This window comes from Manduca sexta, chromosome 12 (genome assembly GCF_014839805.1).
Source record: "Manduca sexta isolate Smith_Timp_Sample1 chromosome 12, JHU_Msex_v1.0, whole genome shotgun sequence".
Lineage (NCBI taxonomy): Eukaryota > Metazoa > Arthropoda > Insecta > Lepidoptera > Sphingidae > Manduca > Manduca sexta.
The window spans coordinates 6,754,005-6,780,003 of NC_051126.1; the positions used below are offsets into that span (position 1 = coordinate 6,754,005).

At 33.3% G+C, this 25,999-nt stretch overlaps 1 protein-coding gene across 2 annotated transcripts in view; it reads left to right on the top strand.

The window, feature by feature from the left end:
* LOC115440384 overlaps positions 1–25,999 on the top strand; it is a 183,032-nt gene that overhangs the window by 18,468 nt on the left and 138,565 nt on the right. The window contains exon 1 of one of the 2 annotated variants that reach the window (XM_030164660.2): positions 11,912–11,934. The exons of the other annotated variant lie outside the window; for it this stretch is intronic. The gene's annotated coding sequence lies outside the window, so the exon portion shown is untranslated. Of the gene's footprint in view, positions 1–11,911; positions 11,935–25,999 lie in introns of those variants that run through there. 2 annotated transcript variants of the gene reach the window in all.

Consider the following 25,999-nt stretch of genomic DNA (forward strand, 5'->3'; position numbering starts at 1 on the left):
TTTTCGTATTTTTTTTATAAATATTTTACGATGGCTGATCCTTCAAGAGTTTTAATACGTTACAATAAAAAAAAGTCTAGTAAAAACAGGTAAAATATGCTATTTAAATACGCTGACTTGGATTGGCTCACCGTTCCACTTGCGTAAATACTTTTTAGTATGTACTCCCCTACAAATGAACTTCTGACAGGATGTGAGATTGAACTCAAGATTTAATATTTTAGTCCCCATATCCGAAAAAAACGCCTACAGAACACAGTTATATCACATTTATTTATATCTAATGCGTTGCTATTTATAAATCGAAATCATTTTATATTGAATAGTGATAGCATCGTTCCCGCATGCACTAAAGTTCGCCGAACATCGACTCAAGGACCCTGATAGTTATATGATAGTATTAGTTAAGTTATAAGTGCAACCAATTAACTAACTATCGATAAGTGAAACATGTATCGATAAGGAAAACCATTTATAGAGCAAAACATACGATTTCAATCACAGCGGTGAACTCGATGTATAAATTCATTTTCATTTTATTAATGTGGAATCTATTTGATAAGGAATAGTCTGTTATAAGTATGTTACAATTTCCAAACTCACGTAGTTCGATATATACATAAATACAGTATTGAAATATAAATTTATTTGAATTAAATACTGTATAAAACAATATTTAACCAATTACGTTTCCGAGTACTTAATTTATCTCTTGACTTTTATAGTAATGTTAATAATAAAATCATATTGCGATAATTGCATGAATATGCAATATTTTTAAAATTCGTTCCGATATTTCGGAATAATCACAAATTATAATAACACTGAAGAAATCATTGCTTTACATTTAGGTTAATAACTTTAAGAACTACTTATGTGATATAACAGAAAACAGGTCTATGAAGTATAAAGTAACTTTTATATAAGTAGGGATTATACGTAAGCTAAGTTAGTAGCTAATTATGGTAACAGTTTAGTATGGACAGCTTTCACTAGTATAACAGCATTATGGTGCATTGACTGTATAAGAACGGATCTAAGTCTTTTATGTAACTTGAACTAAGCTGTTAGATTTTATTTCCCGGTTACGTACCGTCAGCAAATTTATTCAATAAACTTTAATGCTTCAACTAAAGAATATTGTCTGAAAACTTTTTTGGACTCTTGATTGATTTTATGATAAGTCTGTTATTGGTACTTAATGCAATGTATCGTTTTGGACAAAAACGTTGAAGTGTATAACATTATAAAAAAAAACAGTTAATTATCTGTAAGAAGGTTTTGTGACATAATGTATTTTAAAATAAATTATTACACTGTATGAAATTATGTAATGCATATAGTCTGTGTAATCTTAACAATATTTTTATAAAAACTTTTCGAAGGTGTTAAATAAGCAAAGGAAATAAAAATGTACCATTTTTAGAGCGTAAACGACTGTGTACGCTCTAGCGCGGCGAGGCAAGAAAATAACCACTTTATTTTTTGTTTACAATTTTTATTTTAATTTGTTAATTTAACATTCCTGTTGGTAAATAGAGTTAGAAAGAAAATTCAAATGGAATTAAAAAATAAACCACTTTTACGTAGTGATGTAAATAACAGCGTATCAGTAGTAAGTTATTTATTTTTTATAAGCATATAAGAGAATTTCGAAATGCTTACTCCGAGAATGTTTCAGACTCTTATTTTGAAAATTTGTGACAGTTAATTCTCACATAAAAGCGATACGATCTAAATTCGAACAGCAGTAAATTCGTGTCCGTTAATGGAATTTCCGCATCAGAGAGTGGCGCCGCGGTGCGGGTCCGGCGGGACATGCGAATCTACCGCGCGAAACACCCTCACAGCAACGTACCTAGAATACCTATCCCATTGATAGCAATTAAACACTAATACTAAACTCAGCTTAGAATAAGTGCGATTAGAACCGAGACAAGATTTTTATCTCGAGTCTTGATTACTTAAACTAGCACTAGAGGTTTGGAACGTCTGTATCAGATGAAACGTTTGATAACTTGTTCTATAGAAAGCAAGACGAGTGACAAGATAAAAAATAATATTCTTCATAATAACAGGAACCAAATTGCATGGAACATTGTGAATGACTCTAATAAATTTCATATTGTACCTGTAAAATTGTATTGTAACTAATTCTTGTATGTCAAATATAATCACATGAATTTTCTTACAATTTGCTTGACCTTGCCTTCACCCGTCTCTGTTTAGGGCCGCCCCTAACAGTGTCACTGCGCATCGACCCTCGAATTAATTGGATTAATTCTAAAGGCACCTTGTGGAAAGATCACCATGTTCAAACAATTTTTGCATGTGGCAGTCACCCTATACGTAATTCCTCATGTACGCGGGGGACATTTTGTCCCTCGTTTTGTTTCAAAATGAGCAATGAATATTAATAATAATATGGGAGTTAAGAGGGGTTCAATCGAATTGAAATTGGCTTTGCGCTCTGAATAAAAGAGATGCGCACTGCTTTTTATTGAGTTTAATAATATTTAAAAAAGTTGTACATAAATTAAAATTACCTAATTTTTAACTTTTCAAATAGATGTTATGCAAAACTTTGTATTATCTTGACTACAATATGATACGATAACGCGTCGTGTCAACGCTTTCAACTTATTACCGAGAAACATAAAGTTGAAATTTGTACGAAGCCTAAGATAATAGGATTAAAAACCTTATTTGAAGTGAGATATTGGTTTTATTTAAAGTGACAGAGCTTGTAACGACATTGTGCATGATCGGTTAATCGATTGTATAAACATTGGGGCTCAATCGTAGTTCCCCAATCTGTACATAACATACGGACTTCAAATAAAGATATCCGCATTCTGTTCAAATCAGCGCTCCATGCTCTTGGTTTGCTTGATTTTAATCAAAAGTTTCGATTGGACTGCCAACCATTTTATCGAGTGGTGCAATCGCGGCGCCAGCTCATACGAGCCGCGGACTATGATCGAAGTTTAATGACTGCACCCGAAATATGTGTTCAACCTAATGCGTATTTGCAGTTCCATAATTGTTGAAAGTTCTAGCGTGTATGACGTGCCGTTCGGCGCTTGCACCCGTGTATTACAGACACGTTATGTGTAACTTGTTATAAGTTTGGCGGAGGCGGTAGGCGCGTTCCGATAACTTGAACTTCGCCGCTATTGTGATTCTATCTTAATGAGAACTGCATCCATGTGAATAATTTGACGACGTACTAATTCAAATTTGGAACATAAAACCGGCACTCATAATTCCGTTATTTTCGTACAAAGGGCCTTAATACAATCGAAGGTAAATCTCGGCGAGTCCTCGAGCCCACATTTAAGTGAAATAAAAATAAATTGTATTCCAAGTGGGATAGCCGCTCAAATTAAGCACCTGAATAAATTGTGTGATAATCCGCAGCAGTCTTTTAATGCTTTATGGAGCCGGCGGAGGCGAGACGAAAGAATGAACGAATAAGATAATGATTACTCTCATTTCATTACTTCTCCTTGATCCTGGTAATTGAGGAAATTGGGTCGAAGCTTGATAAGAGAGAGTATTGGGTGTTATTGGGACGGTCCCATTAGGGAGCTCTTAATCGTATTTAACGCCTTTATCACCTGAGGGCGCGCAATGAGCCGTAACGGGCAAACATAAGGTGCACAATTTTAGGCCCATACTTACGTTGATGGCGTTCGTGCTCTCTTATTTTCCGGAACGTTTCGTTTCTATTCGGCAAATCTATTTACATAATACGCGTCATTCAAACATTGCCAACAAGGCTATTGTGGCTCGCGAAAAAATTGCTTTCATATTTATGGCGTTATATTTTTACAGTCTCCGAGTGAGGCGCGCCCGTGGCCTGGAGATGTTTTAATTTTTTTTGTTTATGTATGAAGCCGCAAGCTGGGCTCATAATGTGAAAAACATTATCTCAACCCGCTTTTGCTGAAAGCTTTCAGGGCTTTTCAACTCTTCTTGGGTCAACATGTTTATTAGATACGTTTTGCTAATGCTGTGCCGAGTTTTAAGACTTTAAATGAGTGATGTCAAGTTTATTTTAACTACTTTGAAATACACTATTTGAATTGCCGTTGGTAGATTTATTTAACGCTTTTATTTTGATAGCACTTAGTTTAGAAGTTGATTTAGGAGAAATGCGGTAACTGTGTTTATTATGCGCGTTCCTTCTTAACGTAATGTTATGTTTAACTTAAGAATGAATAAGTAGGGAATTTATTATAGAATGAAATATACTATTAAGTAATTAAAACATTTAATTTACGCAACATATACATTAAAATCGAAACGTAAGTGACTTCTATAAATTATGTTAAAAATAAAACGCTATACATCGAGCAAATAATTTAAATAAACATGATTTTATAGAACTGGTCAGCAGAGAAAGTTCGTCAAATGAAAACCACAAAAATGTCACCAGTCCGCTTTCCTACTTGTAATAGACATACTGGTTTAGGCTTAATTCAACTACGCATTTAGGGCGCGTTTACACGGAAACACATCGCATATTTACTGTATTCAATCCTTTGATGTTAACATGGTATATTTCGGGCTTTACAAACACTGTTGGCAATAGGTATTCTGCACCAATAATTATTTATTTGGTTCCAACAGCAAATTAACGTACTTCAATACAGTGTGAACGTAGCTTTAGATATGCATTTATGCGCATATGAATACGACTATATTGAATAACTTTCACTTGTTATGAAACTGTTTTAATCAATCTTCTCGTATGCATATTAATCAATGATAATATGTGATGGAGATCAATTCAATTTAGCGAATGCCGCAGTCGCTTGAGGAAGTAGACTTATGATAATTTATTAATGTGGTTGACATAATATGCCTTTGAATATTAATTTCGTTTTCAATTTTGAACGTCACGTGTGACACAGTACCCCTTGCGACCATGAAGGCTGCGAAGTTTTTCGTCGGGAGAAAATCATAATGTAAGAACTGCCATAAAATTCGTAAAATAGTTTTATTTTAATGTCTAACATTCGCGTAAACATAAGAAATCATTACGTCACATGTAATTTTTAATGTGCAAGATAGCTTAGTTGGGAATGAAATGGCCTGCCGAAATGAATGTCCGAAGGTCAAAACTCAAAACACACTTTGACTTTTCGAACATACATGTGTGTAGTTTATCAATTCTCGCTTTAACGGCGAAGGAAGAAGATATACTTTGTATGGAAGCTACATACCTCAGAATTCTCTAAAAGAAATTCGAAAGAGTTGTAGAGATTCTATCAGTAGTAGAGGAGTTCCGTGCTCAGCAGTGGGCAGTTTGTATAATAATATAGGTCTGGTATTTTTTTTTATTACATTAAAATTATGTAATCTTGTTATCACTATCTATTTGATTGATTTCAGATTTGAATTCAGTATCTATGAATTGAGTATAATTTTAAATGCATAATTGGTACTATCATGTAGATGATAGTACCAACTATGCATACATTAAATGTAACTGTAAAATATTTTACCTTTTTCCGTTGGTTAAATACTGCATTAAAGTTCACGAGTTGATTGCCATAAATTGTGTATTAACTACTCAAAGATTTTGTGCATAATATTTACCACAATAATGATTTTAAATAGTTTTAATATTCTGCAGTTTATATAGTAATTGACTACTCAAAGATTTTTGCATATTTTCAAACTTTCTAGACAACGAATTCATTTTTTGAACCTAAAATATGCTGTTTTACCTCTTTGTGTTAAGACCAACAAAATTCAAAAGAATCGTTGTACATGCTCTGTAGTCGTGGTCAAAAGCGGCTGAATGAAAGCCGCTTTACCATTTATAAATGCAAAATAGTTATGTACTAACTATACCGTTTTTGTTTTAGCATTTTAAAATGGTATTTTGCTGTACAAGTTACCTATACAGGTATTTAGACCGACATTTACTTCCTCATTAAGGTTAAATAGAAATAGGATTCGTGCTACATTTCAACAACTTTTTCATCCAATAATTCGTAGGCGATGCTATCGCCGCATCGAGCACGAATCCAATCACGGGCAAACCATGTTTTCCGAATCAAAAACTCACCTCGCCTGGGGCTTCATCTTTCGTTCTAAATCTATGCGTCCTTATTAAAGGCTGATTTCGCAATCATCAGAAAGGGAACATTCTAACACGAGATAGAAACTAATAAACAGACTGATGATCAAATAAAAAAAACAGTTCACCCAGTTAAAAGTTCTGAGGGAACAAATATTAAAAAAAAGATTTGATTTGAGAATCTTCTCCTTTTTTAAGTCGGTTATAAATTTGGCACTGGCAGGTTAATGAGTGACGGTGACAACTGACTATGAGATGGGTCGTTAGCTTGTCTGTCTTTGGAGGTAACAAAAACACTGATTATTGAAATGTAATTACATGATTTGAATTGATCACTTCCACTTATATGTATAAAAGTTCAGAAGAATTACTAGGCTTAAAGGAAAGGGAATGCGAGTGAGAAGAAAACTGAATTGTCGTAGATCTGAATCATCATTCAAAACGCAACAAGGAATTATTTTACGTCAGATTTCATCTACAACTATGCTAACTTCATCGAGCCGGCGTATTATAGAGAAACAACTTTACAACGTAACTACAGCTTACTGAATTAATTAACCCAATCAGGCAAATTCTTTAATTATTTTATAAGCGCTGCCAGGAATGCCAGATATCCAGATAATGACGTTGCGGCGTCGGCCTAACCGCAGCTGATTTCGACACGTTGAAAGTGCAACACAATGTAGGACACGCGCGCTACCCACGTACTTGGTATTCATTTATTTATTCTCATTCAAGAGGTGTGGTAGCCTATTTGATAAGTCGTTGACTGCACCGCTCAAATATTTGTTTGGCTAGGTAAAGTAGTATTAAAAATACACGTATATTTATAGTTGGAATATGTTTTGAGGTTTTGAGTACATTTTCTTAGCCTTCTATTTGTTAATTGTTTGTTGCATTTCGTCATTTTATGTAAAGATATGTATATTGGTATAATCTTGTTAATTAAAGCTATGTTAATAAGCGTTACATTTTTGTAAAGTAAAATAGATGTTTTAATGATCGGTCACCGTTGTACATATGGATCACCTCATAATGATTGACCTCCACTACCAAGGGATACATAAAATATCCGCGAAATTCGTTGACTTCTAAAGAAACGAACAGAAATTTTCATTTGAATGATCCAGCGTTTGCGTCACAGGTTTGCATTGACCGTGCATCGTAAATGCATGAGAAAGTTGCCATTTCACTTCGGTTTTCTTTGGAACTGGTATCGCCCGTGGAGTCGGCCCATTCATTTTGCCTTTGAATACAGTCGTTTTACCAAATGCTATTTTTATAACTGGCTATTTCTTTGATATTGTTTTTATGATAGTTTATCTATGTTTAAGCACATTGCACGGATGAGTGTGAGATTTAGCATGATTAAAGTTCATATAAAGGAGTGTAGAAAAATAAAATTGATATACGGTTATATGTGTAACAAATATATTAAAGAGGGTCGAATTTCGACCACCGGACAATATTTATATTAGATTTGTTTGATAGACAGAAAGCTGTAGTTTTCACTTCTTATTAGAACTTGATAATCAGTAATCGTACAAATATATATAAATAATTAGTAAAGTGTAACAATAGGCAGTTTTATCAATTTATTCATCGCGTAATTAGTTGCAGTAAAAGAAGTTTCTAATTTTCATTTTTCCTTACATTACATTAATGTGCACAGCTATTAGCCGAGTAAACTCTAATCAGTACGAAATACTATTAAGAAACTAAAGTGCATGTTTGTATTGCACCAACGCCTTTATGTTCCAAGAAAAGGGGAAAGCTTCAACTCGTTAGGATGTAATAGCAAAGTGTGTGCCGAGTAACCGATATGCAATACACTTACAATGTTTCACACGACGTTAGGTATTAAAATCAGTTTATACTGTACATCATCTAAAACAGTTATAACGAAAAAAGCATTCGTCGTCGAAGTCTTTAACTTCTTACTAGAACTTGCTATTATTTTGCTGATGGTAGGATATTTTATATAGATTTTATATCCGCTCGGATAACGACAATCATATTTACATGAGGTGTGAAAACCGCCATAGTGGCTCACGTAAGTGTGTCGCGTTCCGGGATCAGCCTGTGTATATTTGGTTCCAACAGGCCGGCATAATTGTGCCGAGGGGTTATCATCTCCCGTCAGTCGACATTCTATTGGATCCCACTCCACTTACCATCAGGTGCAGTTCGGTCACTTTGTCGTGCATGTGTCAAAACAAATAATTGAACATATAAATACTTAGTACAGTTAAACAAAGACAGTGCCTTATTTGAATGCGTTTTTTTTTGCATATTTTAGAGGATGTATAAGTCATGATACTTTCATTATACCGTGACGTTGATATTGCATAGTGAATGCTCCTTTATTATAAGAATCTTACAGTTTATTTTTATAAGTTGGTGAAATAAATACTATAAATACATTAATAGTAAAATTATAGGCTTTACTTTTGAAAATGATCACCCTTTTCAGTGGAACCTCGACTCTCACGAAATAAATAAATTTCGTTCTTTTTTTAAATTCTGTAGACCAATACCGAGTGCGACCAATTAAAATCGCAATTTTGTCGTAGTAGTTATTTCATCGGGCCAATATAAAAACGCATTGAGAAGGTTTCTTATAAAAGATATTTTTTTATATATCACTAAATGACGACACGCGCGGACCACTCGAAATCAGAACATAACAATGCTGCTTGTTAGCAAAAATAGACACTGTAGACTGTATCTGCCCGGACAAATTCTCGTATACGATAGATCTATTACTTAATGATTTCTTATGGTGAGTCCCCCCCGTGACCATGAAGGCTGCAAAGTCATCGAAACGTCGGGAGAAAATAATAATATAAAAAACCGGGAAAAAATCCGTTTAATACTTTTATTTTCAAGATCTATTACTTATTAGAGTTCCTCTGTCCAGTACCTATAGCTTGTAGTATTCTTCGTGAATCATTAAATACAAAGATGTCTAAGATTATAACTTTTTAATGATTTTGTTTAAATATAAGTGAGTCGCATTGACGGCAAGTTGCGCGTGCGCTTGCCTGACAGGAAATTGTGTGTTGCCACATTGTAACTCATGTTGCTAGAATGCAACCGGGTTTACCAGACACACACATATATATATATATATATATATATACGTTTAGACGCCAAAAACTGATCAATTAGCTAAGTAGCTACAAAATATAGAAATATCATATAATATACCTACATCTTTATAAATTATGTGTATTTGTATTCGTGCGCCATGACCCCCATAAGGCGGTCAAGGTCCTTCATTTGGCTAAAGAACGAGTTCAAGTCATACGTGAGATTATTCGAGGCACTCCATATATGGATTTAATGCGTGTAGTTCCAGTTAATAACATGTCCAAGTAGACAGGTTATAAGACCTGAGGTCATGGGAGAATAAAGACCGTGAAGAGATGACTGCATAAGTTGGATTGGCGGCCATTAATTTACGGATTTAGTAAAAGTTACTATGGATTTGTTTTATAATGTTGAACTAAATATTATTTGTTAGTTATCATATTAGATAACCAATATTGATAGTACTCATGGGATTTACATTTATTTGGGAGCGTAATTGGCAGTGGCATTTGTATTTTGGTCTCTTTATATTTTATTTGAAAAGTAACATTCATTCAGATATCGTGAATAGACACTGAGAATTTCTAAATTAATTCAGAATATTAAATTGAACGGGTAGAAGTTAATAAAAAAAAAAAAAAAATCACCTCGAATTGATAACCTCCTCCTTTTTTTTGAAGTCGGTTAAAAATGGCCTTTAGAGGAAGGCTGGTAAACAATTTTTTTTTCAATAATAGGGAACATATATATAGAGCTCAGTTTACTGAACTCGTGTCGCGTGGGTGTTAGCATTCCTTTTCATGTATTGTGTCTGTTTTTCCAACAATTTTTATTGTTGTGAAAATTTCATAGGAATTATCTAACATATTAGTGTCACAACAAAACTTGAAAGTTTATGTATATAAAAAGTAAAAATATATAATATACCTAATTTATAAAATGGACTTCATGACTTGCTGTAATATGCTTGGTGGTAAATTTTTTTTTATTTCGTGTACAAAGCATTGAATCAAGCCGAATCTTATAAATTATCCTTTAATAACAAAGCGAATATTCCGGGCAGGTAGCATTTATATTGTGAGTCCATTGATTTATGTCGAGTCATTATCTGTTTGAGTTTGTAAGCATCTTTATAATTTATTACTTAGGAGATTTTAATGAATATGATTTTTCAAGCGTTCGTGGTTTTGTTATCTCTATACCGCTTTGGTCAAAAGGCAACAGAAAAACAGAAGTGAGAATTAATGTTTATATACAGTCAACAGAAACTTTTTAATTAACGCAGCACAAAAAGCTAAAATGCAGCATACAAACAGATCAAAATGAGGCGCGAGTTAAATTCGTGCTTTTAAACGTGTATATTTAATAGTCAAAATGAACAAATTTATAAGGTGATTACAGTTTTTTTGATCTTGTTTTTCACTCACATCTGTTTAAAAGGTCTTGTGTGATTTATATATTTACTATTTGCGTATTTAACACTTTTTTGACTGCGCAATAACTGAAATACAAATGCAGATAGTTATCGTGGTCCAATTTCGCCTACAGTAATTAAACAAAATTACCTTTTCTCTAAATAGAGAATGGTGTTATAGATCGGGAGTGGGGCTTACGTCTGTCCAATTTAGGGTCCGTTGTTCGCTTATTACTTGCCGTAATGTGCCCTTTAACTTTTATGGGCCCAAGTTGCGGAATGAGTCTGCCAGAGTTCACAGGAGACTAATACAGAACAAGTTTTATCAGTTCGCACTCTTATTTAAAACATTAACTCTATAATGTTTTACCTAATTTATTTGTATATTTAATTTGGGCGAAGTTTTCAAGTGGAAACGATCGGTCGGGGGCCGTTTTTATGTAGTGATAATATATTTATAAAGTGAATTTATGACTTGATGAATGTCGTCCAATATGGTGGCATGATGTTTTTATTCTAGATGTTTATGTATCTGTATATATTCGTTACAAGGCAATAGGTTTAAAAAAAATATATATTACAATAGTACGATTTATGTATTGTTAGTTTCTGCTCGCGGCGCCGCGTCGCCCGCGTGAAGCATTTTTTTCGGTATATAAAGTAGGCTATGTCCTTCCCAGGGTCTTAAACTATATCGACATCCGTTGGGTAATTTTGGGTTTATCGCGTTCGGACAGATGCTGCGGGTAATTTTGTTTTATAATATGATATAAGGGAGATAAATTCAGTCGAGTATTATTAACTATTATTGTTTGATAATTCTGCCTAATTTCACTGCCAACAAGAGTATCATATTAAGTACAATTTCCCGATAGAAACTATAATTATCATATTAGTATTTTGATGTTTTATTTTACAGGTTTAATATTTCTTTGATACATTTTCAATGTGATTATGAATTTTTAGTTTTAATATTTTCATGCGTCAACATTTTTAATTGACTTCGTAAATATAATTTTTATATCTGTTACTGGGGCAGTCCCGGAAGAATTCATAAAAGCAGATTTTGTTTGAGTTTCCTTTACTAACTCCAAGGCTGGCCTTAGTAACTTAGGTAGATAGCTTAATAGACACATAATGATCACAATAAAGTTTAATAAATGTCCATTAATGTTTCGGGAAGGTGTCCCTCATATCCTTAGCTTTAACGAAGGAAATTCAATAATGCCTCTGTCAATTTTCCGCTAATTGGCTATAATGTGATTTTTTGCTTTTCAGGTAAGAGCGTCACGGTTCGATTAATTCGATAAAAGATTTTACAATCGCTAAGCAGGTACGTAAGTGTAGGTATTTTGACATAATTTTGCGTAACTTCCTTGAGTACATATAAAAATTACTAGTACGAAAATCTTTAAGTAATAAGTTTAAATTAAATAGAGTTTTTGAATTAGTTATATTAAATTATTATTAGCAGTCCCATTCTCAAGTCTCTCGTCATCCCTGGAGGATTCAATTCCTGGCAAGCAATTTTAAAATAATTCACCTAAAGGTCTAACCTGGGAACGTAACCCGGGACCTTCCAGCACACAGCTGTATACACCACTAAACCAAGAGGGCGATAACATAATATCGTAATAATAAATATCATTTATTCACGAAAACACCAACTCTGCGGTAAGGGGTGTCAAGAGCTTAATTCCCAAACTTGTTTAATAGCCGCCCTCGCTAAGACAATTGAAACCACTTATTTACATCTTCTCTAAAGAATTTTTAATTAACCACCACCCTACATCAGTTGCTTTGTATGCCGTAATTAAACAGATATTATCGCGTGTAAGTTTGTCCACAACTTGTACTATAAATCAACTGGTCCTTTGCACTTCATCGAATGGAAGCGTCTCCACAATTACTCCGGAATATAAGGGCATGCAGGGGCCGCCTCGAGTAATTTCATAATATTAACTTATCTCAGGTGCGTGCCAGTAATGTCTACTTTACATAGAGTTACAAGGCTGCTTGACAGATGGGAAAGAATGCGGAACTTCTCGGAATTATGAATATTCGTGTAATTCATTATTCCGTACGGGATTACATATATTACTTCTTGCTCTTACTTATATCATTGCGAAAGTTTGTGAATATGTTCGAATGTTTGTTAGATGTAAACGCAATAAGAACTAAACGATTTTGGATTAAATTAGGCACACGGATAGATCATATTAATATGTAGCTATTTTATTCGGGTAAGTTGACCGAATTTTGAAATAAATAAAAAAAAGAAACAAAATTAATTAGATGGCGTTAGCGTCGCGGTTTTTTGAGGACTTCTGTAGCGGGAAAGGCAGTTCACGCGCGAGTAGCCGCGATCAACACCTACTGTATACTAGAGTAACGTCATTTGTTTAAAGTTTTTTCTTCGTTTAAAACCTAACGTTATATATTTATTGTGTTTTGAGCACTAAAATAACTAAGGATAATTTTAGAACTTGAAATAAATCTATAAATCTCTGTATCTCCCACACACCCCATATCTTGTGACTATACAAGATCTAGAATGGATGTTATCGTAGATATACATCAATATAATATAATGACAATAATAATATCAGCCCTGTATCACATACTGTCCCACTGCAGGGTTTGGGTCCATACTAATGCGGGTTAGCAGACTTCACATACCTTAGAAATTATTAATAAAATCTTCTCAGGTATGCAGGCTTCCTCAAGATGCTCTCCTTTACCGTTAAAGTAAACGATAATTCCCAAAAATACACATGTAACTAGGAAAGTCAGAGGTTCGTACTCTTTGGTTCTGAAACTGCGGACATTCGTCTCGACAGTCAATTCCACTTCCAACTAGAAAATCTCCGCTTATATATCAAAATATTGAAAAGTAAATTATTATATCGGAGCTGCTGTTTGGAGCACATAAAACCATGTTATTGTTAATAGTACCGCTAGTTCTAATTATTGTGTCATGTAATGGGCGTGTGTGTTGTTGAATAAATAAATGTCCCTCACTCTCCCATATGAAAAATATATTTCTCGTTTCTCAGAAAGTTTCGCAGTTGTCCTTTGTCCATGTCCTGCATATGTGTGAAATTTGGCTGATAGAGCACAATATCGAAAACCTGCGGTTGACAGTGCGGTTAAGGTAGGCCCGGTTCATGTTAACTGTAGCTTGTTGCTTCCGGTTATGATTAATTGGAATAGAGAATACATTGGCTTGGAAGGCAATGCAATCGTTGTGGATCGGACAACCAATAATTTATATATAGAGCATTTATCTAAGTGTTTAAATAAAGTCGGAAGCTTTATACCGACTCTGCGCTGTCTGCGTACGTTTCGCTGGTTCATTATTATAATGGTTCTATGTTTCATTTGATGTGCAATTTGAATTATATGTATCACGTCAAAAATGACGTAAATGTCCCGAAACATACATCATGAATTGTCTTTTTTAATTTTTATCAGTAAGTATTAAAATTTTAAATCAAATTTTATGAACATATATATACAAAATTAACATAGGATCTTGTAATAGTCAGCCAGCGATTTGTTTGAGTCCTATTCATATCTAGTTCTAAATTTTGTATAGATATTTAGTATCTATATCTATGTTAAAAACTTGGTGCGGACTGGCGTTGCGACTCATCTACATTCAATATAAACGCATAAAATTATATGCCTACGTCATTGATTTTAATTTTCAAAAATGTTAGAAAAAGGAATATATTATCACTATCGACTAAATTCTTTTCTTAATACATTTGTGACGTTCAAATTGGATGAGAGAATACAATTCTAAATTGGCGACTTTATAACTGAGATATTAACGTTCCCTTTTAAAGATTCAGGAGAGAATTTTATTTTCAAGAAACTAAATGTTGACAGTCATGAAATGAAAACAAAAGGATGGTCTTAACAGCGGCACTTTACGCTTAATAGAGTAACGACTCAAGTACCCAATTTAAAAGAGAAAACTAAGCAAAGCAGAAACGACTTATTTCCAAAAACATTGCTCAAACATATAAGTACACAAAATTTTAATAACACTGGTAAACAAACAGTTTTGAGTATTGACAAACATTAATCTTCTAGTCATACAAAAAGCATCTGTAGATAGATTTTACTTAGAAAATATCGATCTGCCCTTAAAATATACTAGGGATATCTAGGAAAATATTGAATATCCGTTATCTCCTTAGAAAATGGTCGTGATATCTTACTTTGTGGGATTATCGCATTGCTTAACGGACCGACAGATGTGTGGGACCGAAATTATGGAGGATGTAGAACGATAACAGACTTACTTGGATATCGGGCCATTGTGTATGCAGCGAGATACACCCTCTCGTATAAACTTATCCAATTACTCACAATTTACACCAGAGTAATAACGTGCCATTCATATACAATGTAAAGTTAAATGCGGATTATGTTTAATTTTTAGTTCAAAATAGTCGATATATTATAAGTTTTGAATTTAAGAATTTTCTGTATGTCAATACAAGCAATTCGCTTGTCGAATACGTAAACGTACATGCTTTTTCACAGCAGCAATCACTAGAACTATGAGTTATAAAGGTCTGAATGAGTGTTCGTCATTATTATATTAGATTTAAAAGTATTATATTTGCAAGTAATTATATGGGCTACAGTGGTTTTCACAACACGCCATGGATGCCACGGTGCTAATTTTTAAGATGGAAAACCCACATAATTATTTTTTGGCCCGGATTCGAACCCAGGACCTCAGCGCGGTATACGCACACGTAACGCGTATGTATTACAACTACACCGACAGGCAGCCAAAGGGATTTATAATATTAGTAAGGATATGATTATAACCTATCTGGTAAGAACAGAACAATGAAAAATAATTTCCGATCAAACTTAAACTAATTCCCCTCGAAGGCATGTGATATCGGCTCAGAAATCGTATAAATTCTAGAGTCAACAGCTCGCAGACATCTGTCGCGAATCGTGGTGAGCTAACAGTAAGGGGAATTGTTCGATTGCAGCATGACACATTTTCAATGGATGTACGATGCGTTTCGGTCTGGTACGTGTTTTGGTGGAGATCATCTGGCTTTATTCCGTATTCTTGTCCATAAGTTTATATTGACACAATGTACATTAAAGAATATTAAAATATTTAGACACATATGTAATAGATTTATTTTAATTATAATTAGTCATCGGACTACATGAAAATAAATATAACAAATATCATATACATAAAAATGAATCCCTATTTCCTTTGGTCACGTCATCACGCGTGAACGGCTGGACCGATTTCACTATTTTTTTTTTGTTGTGTTTGTTATTGTCAGGAGAAGGTTCTTATGAAAGAAAAAAATCAAAAAAAAATCGCGGAAAATTTAAGAAAACTTAACGAATATATTAATTTTATATAACTGTCCACTGTTTGAAATAACTGTCAGCGATTGATAGAATGCGCGCTGCAAATTCACAGTTAAGACGGGACAACGTCTGTCGGGTCAACTAGTATATAATCTACAATAAAAATATTTTGGACATAAGTCAAAAAAAAAACTTGTAAAACGCGTAATTATAAACATTGAAAATAAATTGTATTTATCAAATGAAAATTTTTGTGGTCGAGAATATTCGTTCAATTTAATTCTAATTACTGTTACAATTCAAGGTTTGTAACAAATGAACATCTTAATGATTCAGAGGCGATTAAAACTGGCCACTTTAATCCTTAATGTATAGTTTAATCTTCAAGTCGTTAACCTACTAACATTACTATAAAGCACCTTTAATCAATAAACTTAGAATCTTGGTTAGACCCTAACCCAATGATTTACGGACTAAGACTCAATCGATCTCGGGTCCTGTTTAATCCTTGATATGAGTTTTGTTGGATAGTCAATTACGCATGTGGGTCGTATAAGTAACTCAAGTCTGAGTCTTGAGGCTTACTCTTTAGTGATCCGTTTGTCAGACTCGTGGGATATGGAAATGAAGACGGAATACGGCTTTTGTTCTCATATTAATTTATGTGATGTGGTTTATGATGGAAGTTTTATTAAAAAGAACTCTCGAATGACTTGCAGAAGGAATGTAATGCTATATCAGCCGTTAATTCATAAATTAGTTTGAGTAGAAATATCGTTATTTGTAATAATTTATATTTTACTTGGAACTAATCTATTATCAATTATTCTATTGTTTTATTTTAAGCTATATTTACTTGACTTTAAGCCTGACAATTGTTATGTAGTTTTATGATAGTTCATCATAAAACTACATAACAATGATAACATCTTCTCAATCCACTTGAATCAGAAACACTCACAATTATTCAGTTTTCAAAAACTTTATTAAGTTAAATTATTCTTCCGGCCCGAATTAAGAATGTCAAAAGTAAGGAAAATCGAATAACATAAATAACGGTACATTGACCCTTACGCCCCCGAAGTTATATTTAAGACGTCGAGCGGAAGCGGAATGTCTTGAGAAATAACAGAGATGGGGGAAGCTTATCCAGCTGATTGCGATATCGCACCACAGAACGCCTTATTTCGTGATAAAACTGGGAGTATACGAAGATTAAATTGTACGTAATTTGATCTATGTACTTCAAGTTGTTTTAACCATTGATCATTTATGGAATTTGAGGAATTTTCGTATGCAAGTACTTTTAACAAGTTGGAATTAGTGTTTTTTACTTTCTGATCGTTTTAATGGATACCCAATATTCAAGATATAGGTATGTTCATGGCTGTGATGTGTTTATTAGTATCTAAGTTTGACAATGTCGACATCTGACATTTCCATAGTGAAAATTTGGCTTTTTATATGATTAATTAACACTTTGAAACATCTAGTCATTATAACTAAGAATTACATTTTAAATATTGGTCGTCCTTAAATCTATCTCTCATACTTTAGTAAATAAAGCCATGTGTATTTAATAAATAATTCAATTTATAACATAATGATTTCTTATGTTTTTGTCTTATGTTTTTTTGTGTTTATTTCGAATGTTAGACATTAAAATAAATCTATTTTGCGAATTTTATCGTTGTCCGTTTATGATCTTATACAACACATCTCATTCGATCCCCGGGTCGGGCAAACTTTGTCTACTCAGTATGGGCCCGGAGACTGGAATTTGTACCCGATGTGACGATAGTCCCGCCCCTTATCATGGGACAGAATGTGGCTGCACAAGTTGCGCCTCTGCGTACCTCTTCGGAGATGAAAGGCGTGAGTGTGTGTAAAACAAATTATATTGATTAAATAATTCCATTGATTTTATGCAATAGTTAATTCATATACAGACAACTTTTTTAAATTTAAGCTGTTTGTGGTCCGATCTACGCAGACTTTATGTAGTTGTATAATTCTTATTCTTCTGTATAGTTGTATAATTGTAAAATGTTGGTAGATAATTGTAACTTTGATTTTGCGGATGAAATACACCTCAGTCCGCTCCGTGACCACGAAGGCTGCAAAGTCTTCGAAACGTCGAGAGATATGTAATAGAAAGATGGATATATATGTTTAGACGTGTTTATGGTTTCAGGTTCTTTATTGTACTGCTGTCATTATACTAACTTAATACAATACGTTACATAACTTATATACTAAGTACACACACTACAGATAACTAAAACATTAAAACCGCTATAAAATCCGAAAAATAGTATAATTTTAATGTCATATAGAGGTATTATTTCATCATACTCAATTTTTAATATAACCTCACCATTCCTCAGCTATGAAATTTCTCAAATTCCTTTCGGTGTACGTGAGCGTGCGTTTATAAAAGTCATTACTCCGGTGAAATTCCGTATACAAGAATGCTGTCTCTACTAACCCATCTTATAGTTAACATTTTGATTACCCAGAAAATGATATAGACAAATTTGAGCAAGCGGGTATCTAAATATTATTATTGGTTAGACTTTTAAGTTTGTGTTGTAAAATAATGTTTATTAGAAGTCTTCTGTTGTACCGATATCTGTTGTATATGTATATATTTGAATTAAGAATATTTTATACGTAATACGTTTTAGAGGTAAATTTAAAATACTCGTACAAACTATGTTTCGAATACATTTTTTTTTCACTCAAGCTTTTGTAATTTAATTACGTCTAAAATATTCATTTTGTCAAGGGAAGAATGTATAATGCCCGAGCCGAAGGGTACAATATCGTATATTTAATTTTTTTGTAAAAATCTCAAATATCCATTATAATTTAATTAGTAGGAGGACCTTGTACCTTGCTTTTAATAATTCATTGGTATTAAAAGCTTTGTTATAAGTAACAGTAGAGCTTTTATATTTATTACATTTTTTTTAAATATTAAAAGTATGTTGTTTTAAGGAAATATAAGTTATCGGCAGTCTATTTTCGAAGCCGTTTAGAATCAACGGAGAAGTTTTATAATAAATGCCTTTAAATTAATTGAAAATAATACCATGAGGCGATAAGAAATAGACAATATTATATCAATAAAATAAACTCCAATTTTTCCCTCTACACTGAACTTTCCGTTACATCATTAATTTATGACAACATGCGCGCAAGCAAAAGCGATGGTCTTGGAATTTCTTGGGAGAGCGCGTAAATATTGCGACTTAAATATTATTGGGAGATATACATGAGCAAGTGGTTTGTAGCTTATAATGTAACAAGTGCAAGGAGCTAAAGTATAAGGATTAATCTACATAGTATGGTAACTTCATTTTTTTCCCATTATAGTAAGCGACCTTATCGCCTTATAGTTAGTGCCAGCTAAGAGTTAATATACATAGTATGGCAAATAAATTTTCGTCGTATATTAGTAAGCGTTCTTATCGCTTTACCAGATATGAATTTAGCTTAGTAAAAAAACAATTAGCGTGAAGTGACTGACGACTTGATAAAGATTGCAGTAACACGCTGGATGCACGCCGCTTTCGACAGGTCCATTCGGAAATCTTCAGGGGAGGCCTACATTGAGCAGAGGACTTTATGAGGCTGTTGATGAAATGATTATGATTATGACGTGACTATATATTTTTTTTTGCAAATCCCGATTAGTGTGATATATGTAAGCTCACATCTCAGTAAGCGAGTGTAGTTCGCTTCACTGATGTCGTCTAAATTAAATCTTAATCTTAAATTATCTGGAAATACTAGATCTTTATGGTTCAGACTTGGATTATGAATATTATTATGAATAAAACATTATATAGTATTTAAATATCCTCGAGATGTGAAAATAAATTCTTGCAAAACGACTTGCTCTTAATTTCGTGTCAATAAACTCAACAATTATTTATTAAAGCTCGTTATTCTGCAACAACGTTGAACTGATTCTTCACTGAACATTCTTTATTGGAATTTTCATTTCGATAAGCAGAAATATATTATTAGTGTTTCTTAAAAATAAGGTTTGATATTGAGTTAAATATTGTTAAAAATATATATATTGTTAAGTGTATTCACATCGAAATTTGTTTGGGAGTTTGTTTATAGGTAGCATTTTATAGAATTACTGAATCAAATCAAAATATATTTTTCTATTAGAAAGCCATATTAGCCTCTCTCTGTTTACTTCAGTAAATTGTTATAACGCGCGCCAACATTATGCTAAAAAATTATCATGATTACTCAGTACTTTCGTGTTTTCGGAACTATCTAAATTTATAAAGCAAAATTTTGTATGCCCCCTGAACTATTTTCTCGTCCAACGAGATTTAGTCAACCAGAATGTTGAAAAAGAATCTGTTTTCAACACTCCCTAGTTGACTGGATCTCTTGTCTATTAACATCTCTTGATGAAAAGGACCAACGAGGCTATTCCTTTTTGTTTCTATTTCTGTCGTCAGAATGTATAAAATAAATATTAAATTCAGTGTGACGTATTTTTAAACGTTAATAAATTATAATCTTTATATGAATGAACTTAATTTTGGCATTTTTATTAATTATGCTCATAAACAACTAACAAGCTGGATAAATAATTGCACAACACGTAGGAAAATTAAGTTCCTTGCTTTATTAAGTATATAAAAAAAAGCATTATAACACGATTTTTTCCGAATACCGAAATAAATCTTTTTCTTCCAAACTATAAAGTAATCCCCGATAATAGGCAAAACTTTTTTAATTTATATTCCCTCTACGATCCAACACATTCAAAACTTTCAGATTCCGACACTCATCTGAGAACTTATCCCAATCACATTTTCGTATCACGCCCTTGTAACCATATAAGACCTATTTCCCACTCTTCATTTTTAAGTGCCAATTTTCTTCATAACGGTCACAGTCTGGGGATTTTATGTTCTTTGCATCAGTTCTACATATTATTTTCATATTTTCGAAATAAGAACGTGATTTTTTATCCGTGCATGCCTAACTTTATCCCCTCTAAAATATCTATTTTTGTAACGTAAATATAACTTTAAGTATAAAAATTTGCAGCATTCAGTCCGCCCTGTCTTCGTGGTTACAATCTTCGAAACGTCATGAGACAAATGAAATACAAAAAACCTCGATTAATTTCAAAGATTGGTTTTATATTGATGTCTAACATTCGCATTAACATAACAAATCATTATACTCAAAGTATTTCAGAAGCTGGATATCGGACCCAAAATATTTCCTTTCAGCCCATGCGTTTTACTCAATGATTGACTTATCTTAGCAATGCGTTATAATTCGTAGTCTTATTTCTAGAATGTTGTAAGTGCAACTAATGTGTCTCTGTACCGTGAGTGCAACACGAGTGATTAGTAAAATTACTTCGCTCCGCTTATCATGTATTCTTAAGTGCCAAGCTCTTTAGCGTGTTGGGTAATGATACTTCCTTATTTTGTCGTACACTGTAAGTCACTTCGGCTCGGTCCCTGTAACACGGTTGTTGTTTTTGTTATGGAAAATTCGAGGTGTATTCTGCTTGACTAGTGACTTAAGCTTAGCTGTATAAGGTTATTTGAAAACAATGTGTTTCTAATCGCGTAAGGACTAAGGCTTTATGTTTTTAGGAGGCTTAATAGTTTAATCCTTAAGGAAATAAGTATGAGCGAATGTTATTATTAATTAGCTTTTACACGTGGCTCAGTCCGCGTGACATGTTTTTTTCGGGATAAAAAGTAGCCTATACCAGTTAGGAGTTACGTAGCTACCTACCTATTTATGAAAAATATTCAACATTGATTTTGTAGTTCCTGAGTTTAATGCGTACAAACAAACTGTTTAGTTTTATATATAGTATGGTATTATATATAGTATATAGTTTGGTATAGATATGATATAAGCCAAATAAAAAAAAAATGTTTTAAATATTACCATAACTATTATCACTATATTAACGATAAAGTATCGTTAGGGTACGAAGGCCTGTACTCATAATTGGCTATAAAGTTATAAATCAGTGAAAACAAAAGGCGATCCAAGTGGGATATCGCATCGGCGTGATTCCAATTATAATAGCGAAATTGACTCGACCTAGTGTGCGTTTGTTCCATTCTGCGAATAAGGGAGAATGGTAATGAAGCTCTGGGAAAGAACTGTTGCGACCCATTGTATATGAAACTTGTATATTGCGATGTTGCGTTGCGAAGGTGGTGCGGAATGTGGAAACCGATACTTGCTACGATATCGGTAATGCGCATTGGGTAATTTGTTCATTTAATATGTTTTTAAGTAATATAAAGTTATTAAATAGCTACCGATATACACATAGTAATTTATTAATATTGTTTGTGTATGATCTTCAATTTGGTTTTTGACATATAATTGTGTAATACAGTTTAACCTGATATTAGGATCAACAAAATATGATCTAACGCCATTAATTAGTAAACTAGTCAATAAATAAAAGTAACAATAAATTATATTAAAAATAAAGTTCGAAATTCGAATTTTAAACCTTAAAGTAAACGTAGTTGCGTTACCAAGTATTCAATATACACGTCGAGATCAGAGTTGAAACATCTAAACAACGAATGTACACAAAGGCTCATTGCCATTGTTACAGAGGCCATACAACGTCGACTTAATAGTGACATCCGAGGAAATGTTAATTAAACCAACAACGATTCGACGTAAGTGATTTGCCCGCGTTCTCGTGCATTCGTTCGCGCTTCTGTTGTGTTTTTCTATATTTACATATAAATTAGTCTGAATTTCTATATTGAAGATGTATTGTCTGAGACATATGAAAATCATTCTAGTAAATATTAATTGATATTTCGTATGTTTCATGCATTATATTTTGGAGTTAAAGGTATTGATGCTGAACGTAAAATTAAAAAAAAAAGCATTAGGTAGACAGCTATTAATATTAGATTGAGCCGCTACACTAAGCGAATCGTGTCGCAGGATTTGAAATTTTTACGCAATACGACTTATTTTGCGTATCAATAACTGGTATTCTGTAACGAAACAGTACAGTACAAAAATGATGTAACCTATTGTTATTTAAAGAAAACAATATGAACAGCATTTGGCACGGTCTCAGTTTGAGGTTGAATTTCGTACAGAAACGCACAAACGGACAATGAATCGGCGAAAACTTGTTCCACTTACATAATTCTAGCAAGTTAATATTGGCCGAGGGAACATAAAAATCATCCTCCCTCCCTTGTTATGTAAATTGTAAAGAAACGGGTGTCCTTGTAAATATGTTTTCTTTAGTGAAATCTATCGCATCGATGTTGTTAGATACATGTCATCGATCATCTCCTTTCACTTCATTACACGTGCGAAATAAAAAGCTGTTGGTTAACATGACGTGACATGATGTGATCTTTGTGTACGCTTTGTGTATACAGGGCTTAGGACTCCCTGCGCTTTGATTATTCCCCTACGCTGGCCCAGTAGTTTTTATTTAGAAGGCATACAATTTTTTGATACCATATTCGAAACGTGTTAAGAAGTAAGGAGGAGCCACAAACTAATACTATGTTTTACATAGTCTATGGTATTGGAAACCAGTACTTCGATATACAGATATCATAACTAATTCAGATAACTAAGTCAAATATGTGGGAGTGGTTCGAAATAAAATATAATTTGTTTCAGAGTAAATGCTTCTTTTATTATTTTTTCGTTTTCCATCTTCTGTCCGTCGTTATCTGGTCAATTCTAAACTTCATCTGTCATCCACTTACCTTAAATACATACTTATGCCTCACGAAAATATCAATTATGTACCTAAACATATTTTTATAAGACCAATACCCAATAACCGTATATGTACTTACCAAGAAGCAAGTCTAAGAAAAACTTTTGAGGACCACCTTTTAAAAGTTTTTTGATTATGGAAGTCGATCAAAGGTATAATATTATTATTCGTGTTGCTATGTGATATGTTTTTATTTACCATAAACCAATTTTATTATATTTAGGAATCAGAATTGGATGGTGGATGAAAGTTTACGCGTGTACAGTGCGTACTTTATAAATTAAGTAAACAAAATAGCGAAATTTGTCCAGACGAACATGAACAGGAAAGCAATGGTAATTATAATTTAGATATTCCTAATCCTAAAGATTTACTACTCTTAATGATTCTTAATGTTTACGCGAATGTTAGACATTAAAATTAAACTATTTTCGGATTTTATCGCGGTTTTAATTATTTTAGTTTTCTCCCGACGTTTCAAAGACTTTGCAGCCTTTATGGTCACGGAGGGACTGAGGTGTTGTTCATTCGCAAAGTAAACGTTACAATATCTATCTAAATTTTACAAATAAACAACTTTTTAATTTTTTTTAGCTGTCAAAATTTACTACTCTTTTTAAAAGGATGTATTGCCAATATTGGTGACGCTTGGCAGCCTGTTCGGCAAGCGCAGGCGCAGTTTTAGTGAAGCCCTATGTACAGCAGTAGACTTCCAAAGACTTCAGATGATGCTGATTATGATAAGCATGGACATCTTAAAACCTCATTTTGCCACTTACTTATTTCGAATTTAAATCGCAATCACATCGATAAAGAAACCTGATCAAGTCCTTAAATAGATACTTCGTTTAAGGAAAATATATTAGTATCCGGGAAAGAATACGTGACGCGTTTACAAAGGGCGAACAAAGCACGCACAAGGCAGGCGTTACGTTTCACACGAATGTTGATTCCCATGTCGATCTCAGATCGTTGTTTGTTCAAGACTTCGCCGCATAAGTTGCGTGAAATTGATATCAGCCTCTTACACATGTAGAGATGTGGCAGCAATGAACCGATTTTGAATTTGATAACTAGAATCGATTTGTCTTTGTTTCGAAACATCGGTTTTTATGAATTGATATCAAGTCTTGGTAAGTTGTCTTTGTGGATATTTTATAATGTTTGCTGATTTAACTATGAAGAGTGACCCGATCTTTACGGATATGTAAACATTTTTAGTATTAAAATATTACGTATTTTGTGTTACGACGTCTACTTAAAATAAACTCATTATACTCATATATCTAAACCAAAATTTCAAATCGATTCCTCAAGAAAAGAATCGATTTTCCTCTTGACGAATCTTAAAAAGACCTCCTTAGAAGCTTCTGTTTGTTCATAGTGATTCGTTAGTACAATCGCGTTGAGGGCTGGGTCGTAAGAGGAAAATTATTACTTTTTATAAAGAACACTTGACCCGTGATTGGAGGATTTACAATTTGTACTTCCCAAGTTGTCGAAGTAAGTGACCTCTTGAAAAGAAAATATTCGTGTTACAAAAAATATTTAGTTATAGTTTGGTACGTTAATATTAGCCGACATCAAAGTAAATGTATGACTGGTTCATATTAACGTACGTAACGTAACGTTATCGTTTTACTCGAAAAATCAATATGAACAGATGAACGCTGAAATATATTTTATGGTAAAACAACTGTTTTAATTACATGGTAAAATGTGAGGAAACTTAGTCAAAGGCACACCAAACTTTGTTAAATCCCATTTAGAAGTCAATTCATATCATTGGTCATATAAAACACAAAGAAGTCGGTTCGGGAACTTACGAGGTGTACCCGAACCGATATAGGGAGAGATAGGAGCGCCCTTCCTTTCCAAACCATATACCGACCTATTCTCAGCGGAGGGTAGCAAAATTTTATTTCAAGTTAAATTGTGTTCGCAACTCAGCCGCATCTTATTTATTGGCTTTAAGGCGCACGCCTAAGGCCATCACGGTAGTACAATGCCGACATAATAACAGTCAATGGACCCTTTTGTCACCCATGCTGCCAATTTTCAAATCTATTTCGTCAAAATTGAATTACATTCCGTATTACAAATGTATTTATGCTCTCGAAAACGAAATAAAAATATCATAAAAAAAAGTGTGTCAACGTTTATCCTGGAATATATTCCATATTTACATTTTCAACGATATCTGTATTACGCATGCCGTAATGTGGAACGCTGTTGT